The following is a 17335-nucleotide window of genomic DNA, read 5'->3' on the forward strand; positions in this document are numbered from 1 at the left end:
AGGAGAGCCTGGCAGTGAAAGCTCCATTGGAACGAACGGCACAGAAAATGGGAGGTGGAGAGCTGGACCGTGCTGTTCAGACGTCTCTGGCCGTGGGTTTCTTGTAAAGTACAATAGCGGGATGGGGCGGAGGGACAGAGGCAGAGGTTGTAGGATCAAGGCGGAGCTTGATGACTTAACACTTCTTTATCATCATCACACCACATATGTACCAATGTAGAAAGAGGTATCAAATTCTATGGTGATAGCTCTTCTACAACCCTAAAACCCAACCAAGTGATTCATTAAATAAAAACAAAATTACAATAACATTCAAATCACAAGAGCATTAGGACAATTGACACTGTTTTCTTGAAACTGAATCATTGATGTTAGGTTTCCCAGTAGAAAGGTGCATCTTCATGTTTTTAAAAAATTCATTTGTTGCCTAATTGATCTTTTAAAGTGTTTTCTATTGAGCCCACTGGGCCTCCCCCTACTGCCACCTGCCAAGGTTGGAAATTCTAGTATGTTTGAAAGCTGCTGGGAATGACCTGGTAGACAGAGGAACAACTGATTAGGATTTATTTAACCAGCCCCCCTCTAATCATGCATCCTTGAGCACCCCTGTGAGGCCACACCTGGTCTCCCTGCTTCCAGACTTTTCCTTTCTCACCTGTCCTTCATACTGCTGCCAGATTACCCTTCCTGGAGCCCAGCGCTGGTTACATCACTGCCCTCCTCTGCTGAAATGTGATCAGCAGCCCCGTTTCCCACCAAATCAAGTCCTCAGGTCTTGGTGGGCGTTCACGGTGCTACCCTCCCTGGTCTCGATCTATCTTTCCATGGAAAGGGGCAGCATCTGTGGACGTGGCCAAAACAGTGCCTGGTCATGTGTCAAAACCATGAATTCCCTTCCACGACTCCCTGTCCCACACCAGAAGTTCTTCCTGTTCCCCGGAAGCCTCCAGTGGGTCTTCTAGGATCTCAGTTCTTGGCGTTTCTTCTCTCCACACTGTGCATGCCTGGCTGCTGAGACTTCCAAGTGCCAGTCCACATTCTGAACTCCTTCTCTGCAGACTCTCGTGGTTTTATCGCATTTTACATGTGTCTGGGCCCCAGGGTGTGGGTGCGGGTGTGTCCTCCTTCATCTTGGCACCTCCGCTGGGCTTTGCCCAGACCCTGCACACAGCTCAGAGCGTGAATAGCAGTGCGCGGCATTCGCTGACGCTTCTTTGTGCCTGGCGGTGTGTTCAGTGCTTCTGTGCATTATGTAATTCATCTTTTTTTTCTTGTACTTTGAATATCTGCCTTCCTCTTCTTTTTTTTAAGTTGAAGTATAGTTGATTTACAATATTGTGTTAGTAATTAATCTTTAAACAGCATCAGAAGAAGGTGCTTTAAAAAAAATCGCTGTTTTGCTGTCGGTGGAGGAGAGCCTTGTCCAAGGTCAAATATTGGGTGAGCAGCAGTGCTGTGGTTGAACCTGGGTGGAGAGCTCTTCACCCTCCGTGCCCTACTATCAACTGTCAGCTAATAGCCCTCCTGAATGAATGAATGGATGGATGCATGCATGATTGCATGGATAAATGAATTGTACAAAGGGTACTGAGTGTTTCATGAAAATCATCGTTCTTCCTAGGAAACAAGAAAAGATGTGTCTTCTAATTGAAGGAGCAGCCAGCTCCCTGGCACATTTTGTTGGCACGATGGAAATGCTGTAGTGGGGTGAAGGGAGTGCTGCAATGGGATGGCAAGGTCACAAGGCTGGGTTCTAAGATGCTAACATCTCACATTACAAATGTGCATCCTTGCCCACTTGCCTAGATCACCCAGCACTCACTCTAACCCAACTGTTCTGTGGAATAAGAAGCTATTCAGAAGTTATTTCTTTACCTCTCAGATAGAGCATCTTCACTGAAAGAATCAATAGCTGAAAAATGAATTTTTAAAGAGATTTCTTTTTCTAAAAAATTAATTAATTTATTTATATATTTTTGGCTGCACTGGGTCTCCGTTGCTGCACGCGGGCTTTCTCTAGTTGCAGTGAGCGGGTGCTACTCTTCGTTGCGGTTGCGTTGGGTGGCTTCTCTTGCTGCGGAGCACGGGCTCTATGCGTGTGGAATTCAGTTGTTGTGGCGCACGGGCTTAGTTGCTCTGCGGCATGTGGGATCTTCCCGGAGCAGGGCTCGAACCGATGTCCCCTGCATTGGCAGGTGGATTCTTAACCACTGTGCCACCGGAGAAGTCCTAAAGAGAATTCTTTAAAAATCAGTGTTATTGCAAGAGGAGAAGGTGTCCTGTATCTTACCTGTAGATAAATAAATACAGTCTACAGCTCTCTCAGTGTTTCATCCTTCCAGACTACAAGTTATCAAACACTCGAATATTTAAAGCCTCAAATTAACTTCAAGATAACACTAAAGTGCACCAGTGTCTTCTACCCTGATAAGAAGAGCAATGGATGGTTTTAAATTAATGCCGAGTGTACATGCTCTGAATATATTAAGGAAGCCGTGCAATTTGTATGCCTGGCAGAGCCGTGCTTGTTCTCTCTGCAATTGAGGAGGTTTGGTGCTCATTAAACAATGCCAGTGACAAACAGCGCCGTGATTTCCAAGAGACAGCAGTGGACCAGCGGGCTGCCGCTCCTGCCTGCCTGGCTCAGTAGGAGGCCACCAGCTGCCTTTGAAGCACGTGTTGTGTTGTCAATAACATTTGCACATTTCATAGTGTGGACACACACTGGGTCTGATGTGGTCCTCACAGGCGCCCTGGGAGGTAGGCAGAGGACAGATTACTAATTGCCTTTTTACAAGTCAGGAAACTGAGGCATAGGAAGTTTGGCTTATCAGAGCTGGGCGCTACTTTGTTCCTTCAGTGCTTTGGGATTTTTGGAGGTCACGCTGCCATTGTCTTTTAGAATTAAAATGTGCACAGCTTTTGACCATGCAGTTGCACTTAGAACATAGCGTAGAAAAACTGACATGGGAAGGTCTCCTAGTCATGTTGTCAAGAGGGAAAAAAAAGGCAAGTTGCAGACAAATAATATAGTATTTACGTAAAGAAGAATCCTGTGCATTTCTATGTGTAGAGATATATGTTTGTAAATGCTTGGTAGAAAGATGCACAGCAATTGTTACCAGTGATCACACCTAGGGGATCACTGCATCATTAGTGTTTCTACTCTTAGTAGATGTAGTGGCAGCGGTTTTAATGGTAGGAACAGCATTGCAGGAATTCTTGTGTTTTTGATAGATATTTCGCAGCATAAGATACAAAGAATTTAGAATCCGTACTTTTTGCTACTCACCCATGATTCAGAAATGGCTTTAAAGGAAGTACATCGGTGGGGCTGGAGATCCCCACAGCAGTCTGAGGGCCACATGATGCCTGTTATTTAACATGAATGTCAGCAAATATCTGAGGTGTCCTCTGTTCACAGCTCTGTGGCATCTTGTACTTTTTTTTTTCTAGTACTCATTACAGTTGAAATTAACTGGACTTCCTAGCATGTCATTATTTCCTAAATGCTTGTTTATCCTCAGGGCAGTAAGCTTCTTGGAAGTAAGGATTGTGACTAACTGAATGAATGAATGAATGAACGAATGAATGAAGCAGACCTTGTGTCTGTGTGGACCTCTTCTGATGGCCTCACACAGCACCGTGGGCAAACCAGTATTGTCAAATGCATTTTAATGAAAATATGATTTGCTTAAAGACTCCATGAATTATAAAAAACCTGGAAAAAGTCCAAATTTTGTTTCTTTCTCTGTCTTCTTCTATACTTGATATGGGAGGTAGTAAGAGCCAGCGCTCCTTGAATAGCGATGAACAGAAATCCATGTCAAAGTAACTTAAGCAAGAACAAGGAGTTTATTGGGTCGTGTGAAACTGGCCTGGGGACCGGGACCTCAGTGACATTGGCTGGTCTCTCCTGGTCTTTCCCCGTAGCTTCTCCCTGTGCTGTTTCACATTTCATGCCGCTCATGAGCTTCCTCGATGGGATCATGGTGCCGTCAGGGTGTGGGGACACAGGGGTGACCAGAGACCTATGGCTTTCCTGATTAGAGACCCCAGGGGACAGGGGGAAAGGACAGCTCCTCTGTCACAGCCTCTGTGTATAAAATCCCAGGGAAGGAATGGACTGACCCGTGTGTCCATCCCTAGGCCCAGCCCTGCGGCCATGGCATAAGCTCAGGTGACCAGCCAGCCTGGGAGTGATGCTCTGATAGGAGGGGGAGTGGGAATTGTGGGTCCCCAAAGAAAGGTAGCGACATTCTCAGGATAAAGAGATGAAACCCACTGGGGCTGGCACCCCAGTGTCTGTGCAGTGAGTTGAAGCGAATTTCCATTACTAGTTTTTATCTTTGGGGTGACTGTTTGTGCAATTACAGCTCAAGCAGGGAGCCCTTTTCCATCACCATCTGACCCAGTGTTGTTGCCCCATCCCAAGGCCCGAGGTCCTCTCTCCTCTCAAGTCCGTCTCCACAGACCAGACACCAGCCTGCAACAACAAATATGTGTATGAAATACACACTCCCTGCTCCCCCATGAATACAAACCCCAGCCCAAAATCTACCAAAGGAGCTGTGTTTGTTGGGGCTGCCTAACCAATTGCCACCATCTGGGGGGCTTAAAGCAACAGAAATCTATTCTCTCACAGTTCCAGAAGTCAAAAGTGCAAAATCAGGGGCTCTCAGAAAGCTCTATGTAAGAATCCTTCCTTGCCTCCTCTGGCTTCTGGGGGTTGCTGGCAACCCTTGCGGTTCCTTGGCTTGTAGACTCATCCCTCCAATTTCTGCCTCCCTCTTCACAGGCCTTCTTACCTGTGTGTTTGTCTCTGTGACTCTTCTCTTCTTATAAGCATGCCAATCACATTGGATTAAGGGCCCACCCTCCTCCATTGTGACCTCATCCTAACTAACTACATCTGCAATGACCCTATTTCCGAATAAGGTCACATTCTGAGGTTCCAGGAAAAACATGAATTTTGGGGAGAACGCTATTCAACCCAGTACAGTAGCTATAAAGAAAAAAAGAAAACAAAATTAGATAACTCAGAGGATATTGAGGCCAAATATTTCATCTTTGGAAAAGTGGAGAAAATAGAAAGAAGGGCTATAGAGAAAAGTGGGAAGGAAAGGACACGGGCAGGGAGAGGGCAGGTGACATTGCTCTAATGAGAAGCATCCCGTAAAACAGCTAAAGTCTATGCGGTGCTGAGGGAGCCCTGATTTCTGGCTCAAGCACCTGGGGCCTCACTGTTCTCTCAGCTCTGTTGCCACGTGACACCTTCCTGCCGCTGAGACTAAGGGCTAAAGTGTGGCTGGTGACATCACCCTCTCTGCCCCGACTGCTGTGAGAAGCATATAAAAGACTCTATAGAGTAAGTTATTGTGCCAAGAAATTGACTTTCCTTACCCCTTTCTTTCACTCTGGAGAGGGCTTCGACTGCATCCGCAGTGAGAGGAGGTCCTCCACTTCACAGGTGTGAAAATGTTTCCCAGGTGTTCGCTGGCTCTGCGGGTACAGAAGCTGCAAAGCCTTTAAAAGCTCACCACGAGTTCACTGCACCGTATTCTCCAGGGTACTTCTTGATATAGGTCCCTCGGGAAAATAACAGGACCCCAGCTGAGGTGGCAGGACCACCGTGGAAATTGTAATCACTTGGCGAAAGGTCAAATGAATGGTGGGTGTGGAATCCTTTCCTTCAGTCAATGAGCCTGGCATGTGCTTGGTGCTGGTGATACAGGATGTGAAGGACAGAGCTCCTCTTTCTAAAAAGCACAGTTTTTTTCAAGGGTTTGTAAGCTGGGACCCATAGGTCTGGTGATCTGGGCTTCAAGGTCTATGAAACTTCTGAAACTTCTCACAGAAGTTTTTGTGTGTCTATGAGGGTATGTGGCCGTAGTCACTAATACTTACTCAGTGCCCATCACATGCTGAGGATTCCAGTCTGCACGGCATTGATGATAATAAAATCCGATGTCTTTCAACTTTTATGCTCCGTTTAGCATCTTTATAGTTTAGCTGAATCTACTGAAATATTTACATAAAAATTTGACTGTTTGACTTTTATCTCGTCACTCAAACTGCCAATCTCTGAGTTGAATGAGCATCTTTATTTCAATTTCCTCCTGAAACATTCTGTTTGCCTGGCAGTGATTCTGCCTGCTTTTCAGGGTGTGTTTAGAACTCGGCAACTCGAAGGCCGAGTTACAATAATGTCCAAGTGAGTCTCAGCTCTAACTGTTCATTGGAACCACCCAGGAAAGCATTTAAACTATACCATGGATGGCCAGGTCCCATTCCCCAGTAGCTGAGATTCAGGTTCATCCCAGAAATGACCAAGGCATCAGTGTGTTCTAAAAGTTCTCTAGAAGATTCTAACGTAGAGCTGGGAGGGAGAACTCTGAGCTGCGAGGCTGTAGGTGAGACCTCACGCAGGCACACCTGGGTTGCTGGGACATTCTGAGGTGGGAGCAGAGGCAGGACCACCTGCACTGGGGACCAGGAACAGGGAGGGTCTCCAGCAGACCCTGCAGAGGGCTGGAAGCCTGGGGGCAAGAGGAAGAGGCCTGAGCTTTGAATTACGAGGCAAAGAAGTCTGCCCCAATATGAAGAGGGACTGGCAAAGGTTGCAGGTACCAATGGGCGAGGCCCTCCAGGGGTGGCCAAAGAGCCTGTCTTCCTGCTCCCTAGGGACCCAAGTGAGAAAGCAACCTTGCCTCAATGGGCAGATGGGTTTGCCAAGCTGCTGGGAGTGGGGTCAGTGGCATGGATAGACCGGGGCTGAGAATGGGGGACACTGGGAAGGGACTGGAGATTCCCAGCTGCTCTGCCAGCCCAAGAACCTATAGTAAGTTCCCAGCTTGGCTGTAATAAAAAGAAATAATAATTATTATAAACAACAATAATAGCACATTAGGTGTTCATACAGCAGCCGCTCTGCTAAGTGCCTTTTGTGCATTATTTTATTTAAATATCAGAAAATGCTGTGGTTCTTCTTCCATTTGCTTAAGTCAAATACCTAATTAAGGCATTCTCTCTTTTTTAATTCAGACATAATCGACATACAACATTATATAAGTTTAAGGTGCACAATGTATTGATTTGACACATTTATATGTTGCAATATGATTCCCACTGTAGGGTTAGCTAACGCCTCTGTCACCTCACATAATTATCATGTCTTTTTAATGGTGAGAATATTTCAGATCCAGTCTCTTAGCACCTTTGAAGTTTGTAATATGGTAGTGTCTGTAATCACCAAGCTGTGCTTTAGATCCTCAGAACTTATTTATCTGCGAGCTGTAAGTCTGTACCCTTAAATAACATTCCCCCATGTCCTCACTGCCAGACCCCTGGTAACCACCGTTCTACTCTCTGTTTCTCTGAGTTTGGCTTTTTAAGATTCCGCATATAAATGATCTCATACAATATTTGCCTTTCTCTGTCTGGCTTATCTCAGCACAACGTCCTCAAGATCCAACTATGTTGTCACAAATGACAAGACTTCCTTCTTTCTCACGGCTGAATAATATTCCATTAGATATATATATTTATATCATTATATATGATAAATATATATCACATCTTCTTTATCCATTCATCCATTGATGAACACTCCAGTTGTACTGCAATAAATATTGGGGTACAGATAGCTCTTTGATATTTTCACCTCTTTTGGATATATACCCAGAAGTGGAATTGACGGATTATATGGTGGTTCTATTTTTAATTTTTAAAAGACCCTCCATACTGTTTTCCACAGTGGCAGAACCAATTTACATTCCCACTAACAGTGCATCAGGGTTCCCTTTTTTCCAAATCCTCTCCAACATTTGTTATTTCTTGTCTTCTTGATGATAATCATTCTTACCGGTGGGAGGTGGTATCTTAGTGTGCTTTGAATTTGCATTTCTCTGATGATTAGTGATGCTGAGCACCTTTTCATGTACCTGTTGGCCATTTGGATTCATTCTTTCTTTTCGCTTCAGAATACTCACCTGATCCTTTAGCACAGCCCATCAGCTTTACCTTCAGAATACATTTCCCCTCAGATTTTTTTTTTTTTTTTTTTTGGCTGCACCACGTGGCTTGTGGGATTTTAGTTCCCTGACCACTGATTGAACCTGGACTCTCGGCAGTGCAACCCCAGACCAGGGTAATATTTCTATGACCTTAGAGTAGGAAAATATGTTTAAAAGGATACGGAAAACACTAAAAATCAAGGAGGAAATTGGTAAATTGGGTTATATCAAAATGTACAATCCATCTGGAAATGTTTTTTGTTTATGGCGTGAGGCAAGGGTTACAATTTTTTTTATATACATATCCAATTGACCCTGCACCATTTATTGAAAAGACTATGTTTTCCTACTGCCCAATAAATTAATAAATTAGATATCCCCCTTTGTGAACCTGTTTCTAGGCCCTTTGCTTTCCCACTGGCCTATTTGTCTCTCTTTGTGACTATACCACACTGTCTTAATTACTATAACTTTAATATGAGTTGGTATCTGGCAATGTAAATTCTCCCACCACTGTCCGCCTTCCAGATTTGCTTTGGTTATTCTTGACCCTTTGCATTTTCATTTCCATTTTAGAATCAGCATGTCAGTGTTCTCAGAAAGCCTGCTGGGATTTTGACTGAAACTGCATTAAGCACATAAATAAATTTGAGAGAACTGATATCTTTATAATATTGAGTCTTCCAAATTATGAAATTGACATATCCCTCCATGTATTTAGTTCTCATTCCATGTATTGAAATATGTGTAAAAATTTTTCAGTGTACAGATTTTCTACATTTCTCTTATATTTATTCATAGCATTTGAAGTTTTGTGATGATATTATAAATGGTAATTAAAAAGTTTTCATTTTCTATTACTTTGTTTCTCATATATGGAAATATAATTGGTGTGTGTATATTTACCTCATATCTAAAAAACTTGCTAAATCTATTAATTAATTGTAATCATTTTTCTGTAGGTTCATTTATACATTCTCCATATGCATATTTCTTCATTTCCAATCCTCAAGCAGTTTACTTTTTTCTTGCCTTATTTTACTGGCTAAAAACTGGTTCAAGGTAAATGGAAGTAGCGATAGTAGGTGTCTTCTCACTTACAATCTCAAGGGAAATGTTTTAATAATTCAATTTGACAATTCAATTTGATGTTTGTTGTTGTGGGGTTTTCTTGGTAGGAAATATAAGACTAGGAAGGCATCCTCATATTCCTAGTTTGCAATGAATGCCGGAGTGCATGTATCTTTTTGAATTAGTGTTTTGGTTTTCTTTGGATAAATATCCAGAAGTGGAATTGTTGGATCATATGTAGTTCTATTTTTAATTTTTTAAAGAACCTCCATACTCTTTTCCATAGTGGCTGCACCAATGTACAATTCCACCAACAATGCACAAGGGTTCCTTTTTCTCCACATCCTCACCAACACTTGTTACTTGTTGTCCTTTTGTTGAAAATCATTCTGACAGGTGTGAGGTGGTATTTCATTATGGTTCTGTTTTTCATTTTCCTGATTTTTAGTGATGTTGAGCCCCTTTTCATACGTCTGTTGGCAATCTGTATGTCTTCTTTGGAAAAATGTCTATTCAGGTCCTCTGCCCATTTTTTAATTGAGTTGTTTGTTTTTTTTTGATGTTGAGTTGTATGAATTCTTCGTATATTTTGAAAATTATCCCCTAATCAGATATATCATTTGCTAATATCTTCTTCCATTCAGTAGGCTGCCTTTTAGTTTTGTTGACAGTTTCCTTCATTGTGCAAAAGCTTTTTAGTTTGATGCAGTCCCATTTGTTAATTTTTGCTTTTTTCCCCCTTGCCTGAGGAGACGGATCTAAAAATATACTGCTAAAACTAATGTTAAGAGTGTACTGCCTATGTTTTTGTCTAGGAATTTTATGGTTTCAGGTTTTACACTTAAGTCTTTAATCCATTTTAAGTTTGTTTTTGTATATGGTGTGAGAAAGTAGTCCAGTTTAATTCTTTTGCATGTAGCTGTCTAGTGTTTCCAACACCATTTATTGAAGAGGCAGTCTTTCTTCATTGTATTATTCTTGCCTCCTCTGTCATGACTGTATAAGTGTGAGTTCATTTCTGGGTACTCTATTGTGTTCCATTGATCTATGTGTCTGTTTTGTGCCAGTACCGTACTGTTTTGATTACTATAGCTTTGCAGTATAGTTTGAAATCAAGGTGTGTGATATCTTCAGCTTTGTTCTTCTTTCTCTAGTTTTGGCTATTCAGGGTCTGTTGTGTTTCCATACAAATTAAAATTTTTTTGTTCTAGTTCTGTGAAAGACTTTAATAGGGATTGCATTGAATTTGTACATTGCCTTGGGTAATATGGTCATTTTTTTAAAATTTTAATTTAATTTATTTATTTATACAGCAGGTTCTTATTAGTTACCCCTTTTACACATATGTCAATCCCAATCTCCTAATTCATCACACCACACCCCCTCTGCCATTTCCCCCCTTGGTGTCCATATGTTTGTTCTCTACATCTGTGTTAGTATGGTCATTTTAACAATATTAATTATTCCAATCCATGAGCATGGTATATCTTTCATTTGTTTGTGTCCACTTCAATTTCTTTTATCAGCATCTTATGGTTTTCCAAATACAGTTCTTTTACTTCCATGGTTAGATTTATTCCTAGGTATTTTACTCTTTTTGATGCAATTGTAAATGAGATTGTTTTCTTAACTTCTCTGACAGTTCATTTTCAGTGTATAGAAATGCAACAGATTTCTGTGTATTAATTTTGTATCCTGCAACTTAACTGAATTCATTTATGTCTAATAGTTTCTTGGTGACATCTTTAGGATTTTCTATATGTAGTTTGTCATCTGGAACCAGTGACAATTTTACATCTTTTCCAGTTTGGATTCCTTTTATTTCCTTTTCTTGTCTGACTACTGTGGCTAGGACTTCCAAGAAATCTCTTTAATGTTGCTTTAAATGAAGTTTGGCAACAAATTTTCTTGGGTTTTATTTGTCTAAAATGTATTTATTTCACCTTTATCTTTGAAGGATTTTTTTTTTTTTTTTTTGGCTGATATTTAAATTCCATGTTGGCAGTATTTTCTTGAAGAACATTAAAGGTTTTTTTCCCCCCTTGGCACTAGAATCCATAGTTTCTGTTGACAGCTCAGCTGTTAGCTTTTCTGTTAGTCCTTTGAAGGCAATTTCTTTCCTCTCAACTGCTTGAATGATTTTCTGTACATTTTTGATTCTTTTTAGTGTTAACATGATAGACCTTATTATGGTTTCCTTTATACTTATGTAGAACATCTTGGATATGTGAGTTGATCTTTCACCAGTTTTAGAAAATTCTGTGCCATCATGAGTTCAAATGTTGCTTCTGTCCCATTCTTTTTCTCTTGTCCTTCCAGACCACCAATTATACACATCTTAGATATTTTGACTGTGACCCACATAAATGTTAATTGTTCCTTTCTGCTTTTATTCCATCCTTTTTTCCTTTCCATGCTTCTGTTGGATATTTACTATCAAAATGCCTTCCAGTAGAGGTCAACAATCTTGTTTTTACTATGTTAAATCCAATTAATGAGTTCCTAATTTCAAGCATTATCTACTTCAGTTGGAGACTGTCTATTTAATTTTTTATAGATAATAGTTCTATGTTAAAACGATCTACCTTATATCTACTATCCATTTTAAAAATTATCAGAAACATGTTAATTATGGTTATTTTATAGTTTGTCAGCTAATTTCAATATTTGGATCCTTGTGGGTGTTTGTGTTGTTTAGGGTTTTTTTCCCCTCTTGTTATTTGGTCATGTGATTTTGTCTCTTGGTGTACCTAGTAATTTGTTAATTTAGAGGCCCCAAATCGTTTTGTTTTCCTCTAGATAAGACTAAACCCTTTTCTCTGCTGGGATCAGGGAGCAATGGCTGATTACCCCAATGCGATCAGGGTTTGAGCTGCTGCTGGTCTGCAGCCTTAGGAAGGCTCAGGTTACTCTGATCATCTCTGACCCTAGAGGGTTTTTCTGCTGTGATCCGAGTTAAGTCTACAAGGCTTCTCTTCTTGGAAGGTCCTGAATGCAAATCTTTGTCTCCTGAGACTGTGCTTTTCAGAGGTTTACACCTAAATTTTTAGCTTACATTGTGTGTAGCCTCAGAATTCAGCTAATATTGAGAGGAAACAGGTCATCGTTCTTGAGGACTCCAAAAGTGTACCAGAATTCTGCTGGGGTTTTTCGTCCCCCTGCAGTGGCCTTCCGCCTAGTTTTTCACTGAGCTTTACGACGTTTTCAGTCTTTCTTCCACACTTAGAATTGGAAAATGTCCTGAGACTAACAGCCGCCAGTGACAGCCAGCTTTCCTCTCTAATATTCTTCCTTCTCTGGAATCTTGGTCCCTCTAATTCTCATCGCTTCAGCAGCTTTCTACTGCTTCTGAACGGTCGCTCCTCACAAACCTCCAGTTATGGGAAGCACAAGTGACCCAGATCTCCAGCTGCTGGGCTCTGAAATCCATCCCTGCCTTTGTACTGAGCCCACACTTTTCATGAGTTGCTCTCAGCTGGTGATTGAAGGTGCCACAGATACTAAGGCAGACCCACTCCTGGGAGACACAGGACTCCTCTACCAGATGACTTTGGCTTGAGGGCCTCCTGGGGGCTTTTCCCAACCTCCTGAGACTGCACCGCAGCCTGGACCATCTCCTTCCCTCCTTTCCTCCTTCACTTGCCATCAGACTTGCATCACGGTCTGATGACTTTTCCCAGCTCCCTCTCAGTTTTTTCTCACAAGGCATTTTTCTTTTTTCCCTTAGAAAGTCACTACACAGTCAATCTCTCCTTGATGTCTTCTTCTTGGAGGACCTGGAGTAACACAGGCTATTTCTGTATTTTATAAGCTGCTGCTGCCGCCATCTTAGGTGGGAGCACTCGTCAGCCATCAGTGACCCCAGCCCATTTGGAAGTGAATGTCTCAATCATATTTTGAACTGTTAATCTATGTTTTCCCCTGGTATTTTCCTATTCCCCCTACACACATTGCCTCTAGGGCAGGGTTGGTAAGGTCAGTTTAGTCAAATTAAAAAAAAAAAATGAAGAGAGGCAATTTTCAGCTTTTATTTCAGAAGTTGAGGTGTAGGTATGAGAAAGTAAGACTTAGAAGAAGACTTAAGGAACCGATTTTCTTGCTCTAGAGAAGAAATATTTTCTTGGGTTCTTGCTGCGGAGGGTCAGAGGGAGAACCCAGGAGTTAGATGCTAGCATGGGATTCTGAAAAGGGACGTGTTCTGTGCCTCACTCCCTACCCCATGGAGTTTGGTAAATATCCCCAAGGAGGAGAGAAACCTCTAAAGCAAAGGAGGGCTGAACCTCGCTGCCTGGCTGGGCCCAGGGAAGCAGCGAAGGCTCATCCCCCACCACGTGTAGCGCAGCAGCGGGGGAGGGGGTGGGTAGATGTGGTGGGGCAGGGGGTCTAGTCAGAGCGGATCTTAGAGACTCAGGGGCTTATGCAGCCCCAGAGCGTTGGGCAAGGGCATCGGGAATATCCTGTGTCTCAAAGAAACAGTTGCCTGTATTTTTATTTGCTAAACCTGGCAAAGTGGCAGGGGAGATGCAGAAGTAGGCAGAGATGGCTGTTAAACTCAGGGGTCCTGGAGGCTGGGGTGAGAGGGCTTCACATCGACCTTGTTGACTTTGCTGGTAGACCAGCTGGCGCTGAGGCTGTCTCATAGAGGCTAGCAGATATTGACGCCGACGACCGGTGACTAGAGGGAATGAGGGCTCCCTAGCAGCTGTCGCTTCGACAGATGACACCAAGGCCCCCCTCCCCCTTTCTCTTCTCTGCTTGACACAATATAAACCCCCCTCCCTGCATTTAGAGGCCAATCCAGTAAAAAGGCGGGGAAGAAGAGCCTGAACTGCCTGGGCTTAACCTGAACGATCTAAAGTTACGTTCCTGCCACGGGTGGATGAAATTTAAGATAGAAATTAAGTTCAAGTAAGAAAAAATAAAATTACCTTTGCATATGCCTGAGCTTGTGGCTGGAAAATGTGGGGTCTGGGGATTATGTAATTCTTTGTAAAATTGGTTTAGATGATAATTTCTGTCAGGGGAAGGAGGTTGTTATCACTCTTCTATCTCCAGGTCTCAGTACAGCACTTGACACGCAGTCAGTGCTTTGCTCTCTTCCAGAAGCTCTTATCTACTTATTTTACTGCCTGTCTGCCTGCTCCCCGCTAAATGCAAACTCCCTGAAGGCAGGATACCTGCTTTACATCCTATTTAGTTGGACCCACGTGGCTTCATCAGTTTTCCTTCATGCATCAGGTCTGGCCATTCTGCATGGGGTATTCAAGCCAAACTTTGAAACAGAATCACACATTTATCCTCAGTGTCTGGCTCCCTCACTGCCTCCTTAGGAGCTAGAAGGTCTGTACCCTCTTCTTCAGAAACCCTGGCTTTTTGACTCCAGTGATCTTGGTGGGGGGCCCTTTCTGCATGCCAGACTGTGCCTTGGCCCGGAAGAAGTGCAGATGAGCTAGCTGGTCTCTATTTCAAAAGGGTTTACTCTCACGGGAAGCCAGAGAGGGAAATGCCAATAGGACAGTCCCATAAGCACCATAATGGGATGTCTTCGCCCTTCTGAGGGAGCTCAGGGGAGGAAGCCACGCTTTCAACCAGGGGAAACCCAGGTAGACTTCCTAGAGGAGGGGCCCCTTGAGCTGGGCCTTGATGATTGAGTAGAATTTCCCTAGCTGGATATGGGGCAGTGGAGATGGAGGGCTGGATGAGAGAACAGCATGAGGAAGGATGCAGAGGCGTGCCTTGTTTCAGAAGCAGCAATCAGGGTGGCTGAAGCCTTAGATCCAAGGGTGGGGAATCTGCGTTGCCTGATATTGGAGATGCATTTCTGACTTGTGTTTTGAAGGGTTGGATAAAGCTTCTTACCTTTTGTTTTTCCTAATTAAATAATTATTTTATTGCTGCTTTCATTATTTGAGATCTCTGCAGATTCACAATACCCTCGTATTTTATAAAGATAACGTGTCTGCCCTTAGCAGAGAGCATCTCTCTCTGGGAAAGCACAGGAAGTCAGGAAAGACAGAAGTTCTTTGCGCCCTTAGGAAGCTCTGTTAACACTTCGAGGTCATCCGGATGTGAAGGCCCGGGAACAGCTATTCATGCTAAACAGCTAAAACATGCCCTGTTTTCAGGCTCTCAAGAGCAGTGGGTGCTTCCAAGGCTGAGTAGTTTGGCTGCTTTTACGTAACCAGATCGTGCCCAGGGCAGCGGGAAATCAGGTGGATGCTGGGAAATTCCTGATCTTAGAAGCAGGGTCCCTTCACTGCAGTGCCCCAGAGGCCCAGTGGGAGAATGAACTCCCTTGACAGGAGTGTACGGGGGACAGATCCGCCAGCAGGTACAGGGGCTGGTGAGCCTGGAGAGGAGCTTGGAGGAGAGTAGCTTTTTAGGGGAAAAGACATCCCTAGGCCCGGGTCCTACAGGAAGCTGAATGTTGGCTGGGCTGGTTGAGGCAGACGGCAGTCAGCAGAGGGGAAGCTGAGACTTGAACTGGTTGGTACGGGAGGGAGGTTCAAGCAACACCGGCACCCAGGGATGTTTTCTGGAGACGTAGGATCAAAGCGGGGTATCTATTCCCCTCGCTCCGTGCGCCAGGGGAGGTGGCAGCAGGGACAGACAAGGCACAGAGTGGAACAGAAGAACGCCCAGGGGGCCGGGGCTCCTCTCTGCCCTGGGCCCCGTCCTCATTCCGAAGGCTGTCTTCTTGTCTTGCCCCTCCCCCTTCCTCTCTTCCCCCACGGCCTTGGAGTTAGGCACACAGGACCGAGCCCAGGATGTCTGGGTTTGTCCCTGCTCCATCACTCATTACCACTGTAACCCTGAGAAAACATCGTAACATCCCCGAGCCTCAGTTTCCCCATCTGTAAAGTGGAGATGTGGTATCTGATCCTAGAGTCAGCACTCTTTATCACTTGCTCCTTTGAGAGTTCTCCACTACTCCTGTTTCTACTGTCTGTTCCCTCAGACAAGGGTCCAAACAGGGAGGAGGGGAAGGAATGGGATACAAAGAAGTGCTGGGAGGATGACAACCTTCTCCTGGCTTCCGCACACCTTTCTCAGACGGTTTTACTTGGGACGTTGCTGAGGATGGAACCAGCAGACTTCCCCGTCTGCTCTCCTCTGCTCCGAGCTCAGCTAGGACTGGAAGGCCAGTGTGAATGGGGAGACCTGCCATCCGAAGGGTATTTGCAGCCAGAGAGCCATGCCCTGCCTGGTTCCTGCACCCCAGACTCATTCCTCACCTTTCCCCACCTCATGTTCCGCTTCTCCAAATCCCCTCAGAGATGCCAAGACTCTTGTGGCCCTGGGCCTCTGCACTGCCAGCTCTCCACATCTTCTCCCCTTCCAACCCCTCTCCACGACCCCGCCCCTCTTTCCCAGGTGCCAGTCTGGAAACTCTAAGATTTCCTTTCCCAGTTTGGATGGCACTGCCTCCAGGAAGTCTTCCTTTCTGACACCCTCCCCTCATCCAAGTTATAAAGCCCTTTTCTGTGCCCTTAGTATCCGGCCTTTCCCTGTTGATGCCTTTGTCACACAGTCATTGCCAGCTTCTTTTTTGTCTCTCTCTTTAAACTGTAAGCTGTGGCCGGTAGGGCTTTTTTCTTTTTATTGTGATAAACTACACAAAACATTTACTACTTTAACCATTTTAAGGCGTGCACTTAATTGGCATTTAATACCTTCCTAATGTTGTACAACCATCTCTTCTATCTAGTTGCAGAACATTTTCATCACTCCCAAAGGAAAAAATCTGTACACATTAAGCTGTCATCCCTCACTTCTCCCATCCCCCCCAGTCGTTGGCAACCACTGATCTACTTTCTGTCTCGTGGACTTGCCTATTCTGGACATTTCGTTTCCATGGAATTATACACTATGTGGCCTTTTGTGTCTGGCTTCTTTATTTAGCATGTTATCAAGGTTCATGCATGTTGTAGCATGTGTCAGTACTTTATTCCTTTTTATGACCAAATACTATTCCATTGTATGAATAGACCACGTTTCATTTATCTATTCATCAGTTAATGGGCATCTGGGTTGTTTCCACATTTTGGCTATTGTGACTAGTGCTGCTATGAACCTTCGTGTGTAAGTTTTCGTTTAAACACCCATTTCAGGATGGACCTAGAAATTATCACACTAAGTGAAGTCAGACAGAGAAAGACAAATATCATATGTTACATGTGGAATCTAAAAAATGATACAAGTGAACTTATTTACAAAACAGAAACAGACTCAGAGACATAGAAAAGAAA

Source organism: Tursiops truncatus, chromosome 16, assembly GCF_011762595.2.
Source record: "Tursiops truncatus isolate mTurTru1 chromosome 16, mTurTru1.mat.Y, whole genome shotgun sequence".
Lineage (NCBI taxonomy): Eukaryota > Metazoa > Chordata > Mammalia > Artiodactyla > Delphinidae > Tursiops > Tursiops truncatus.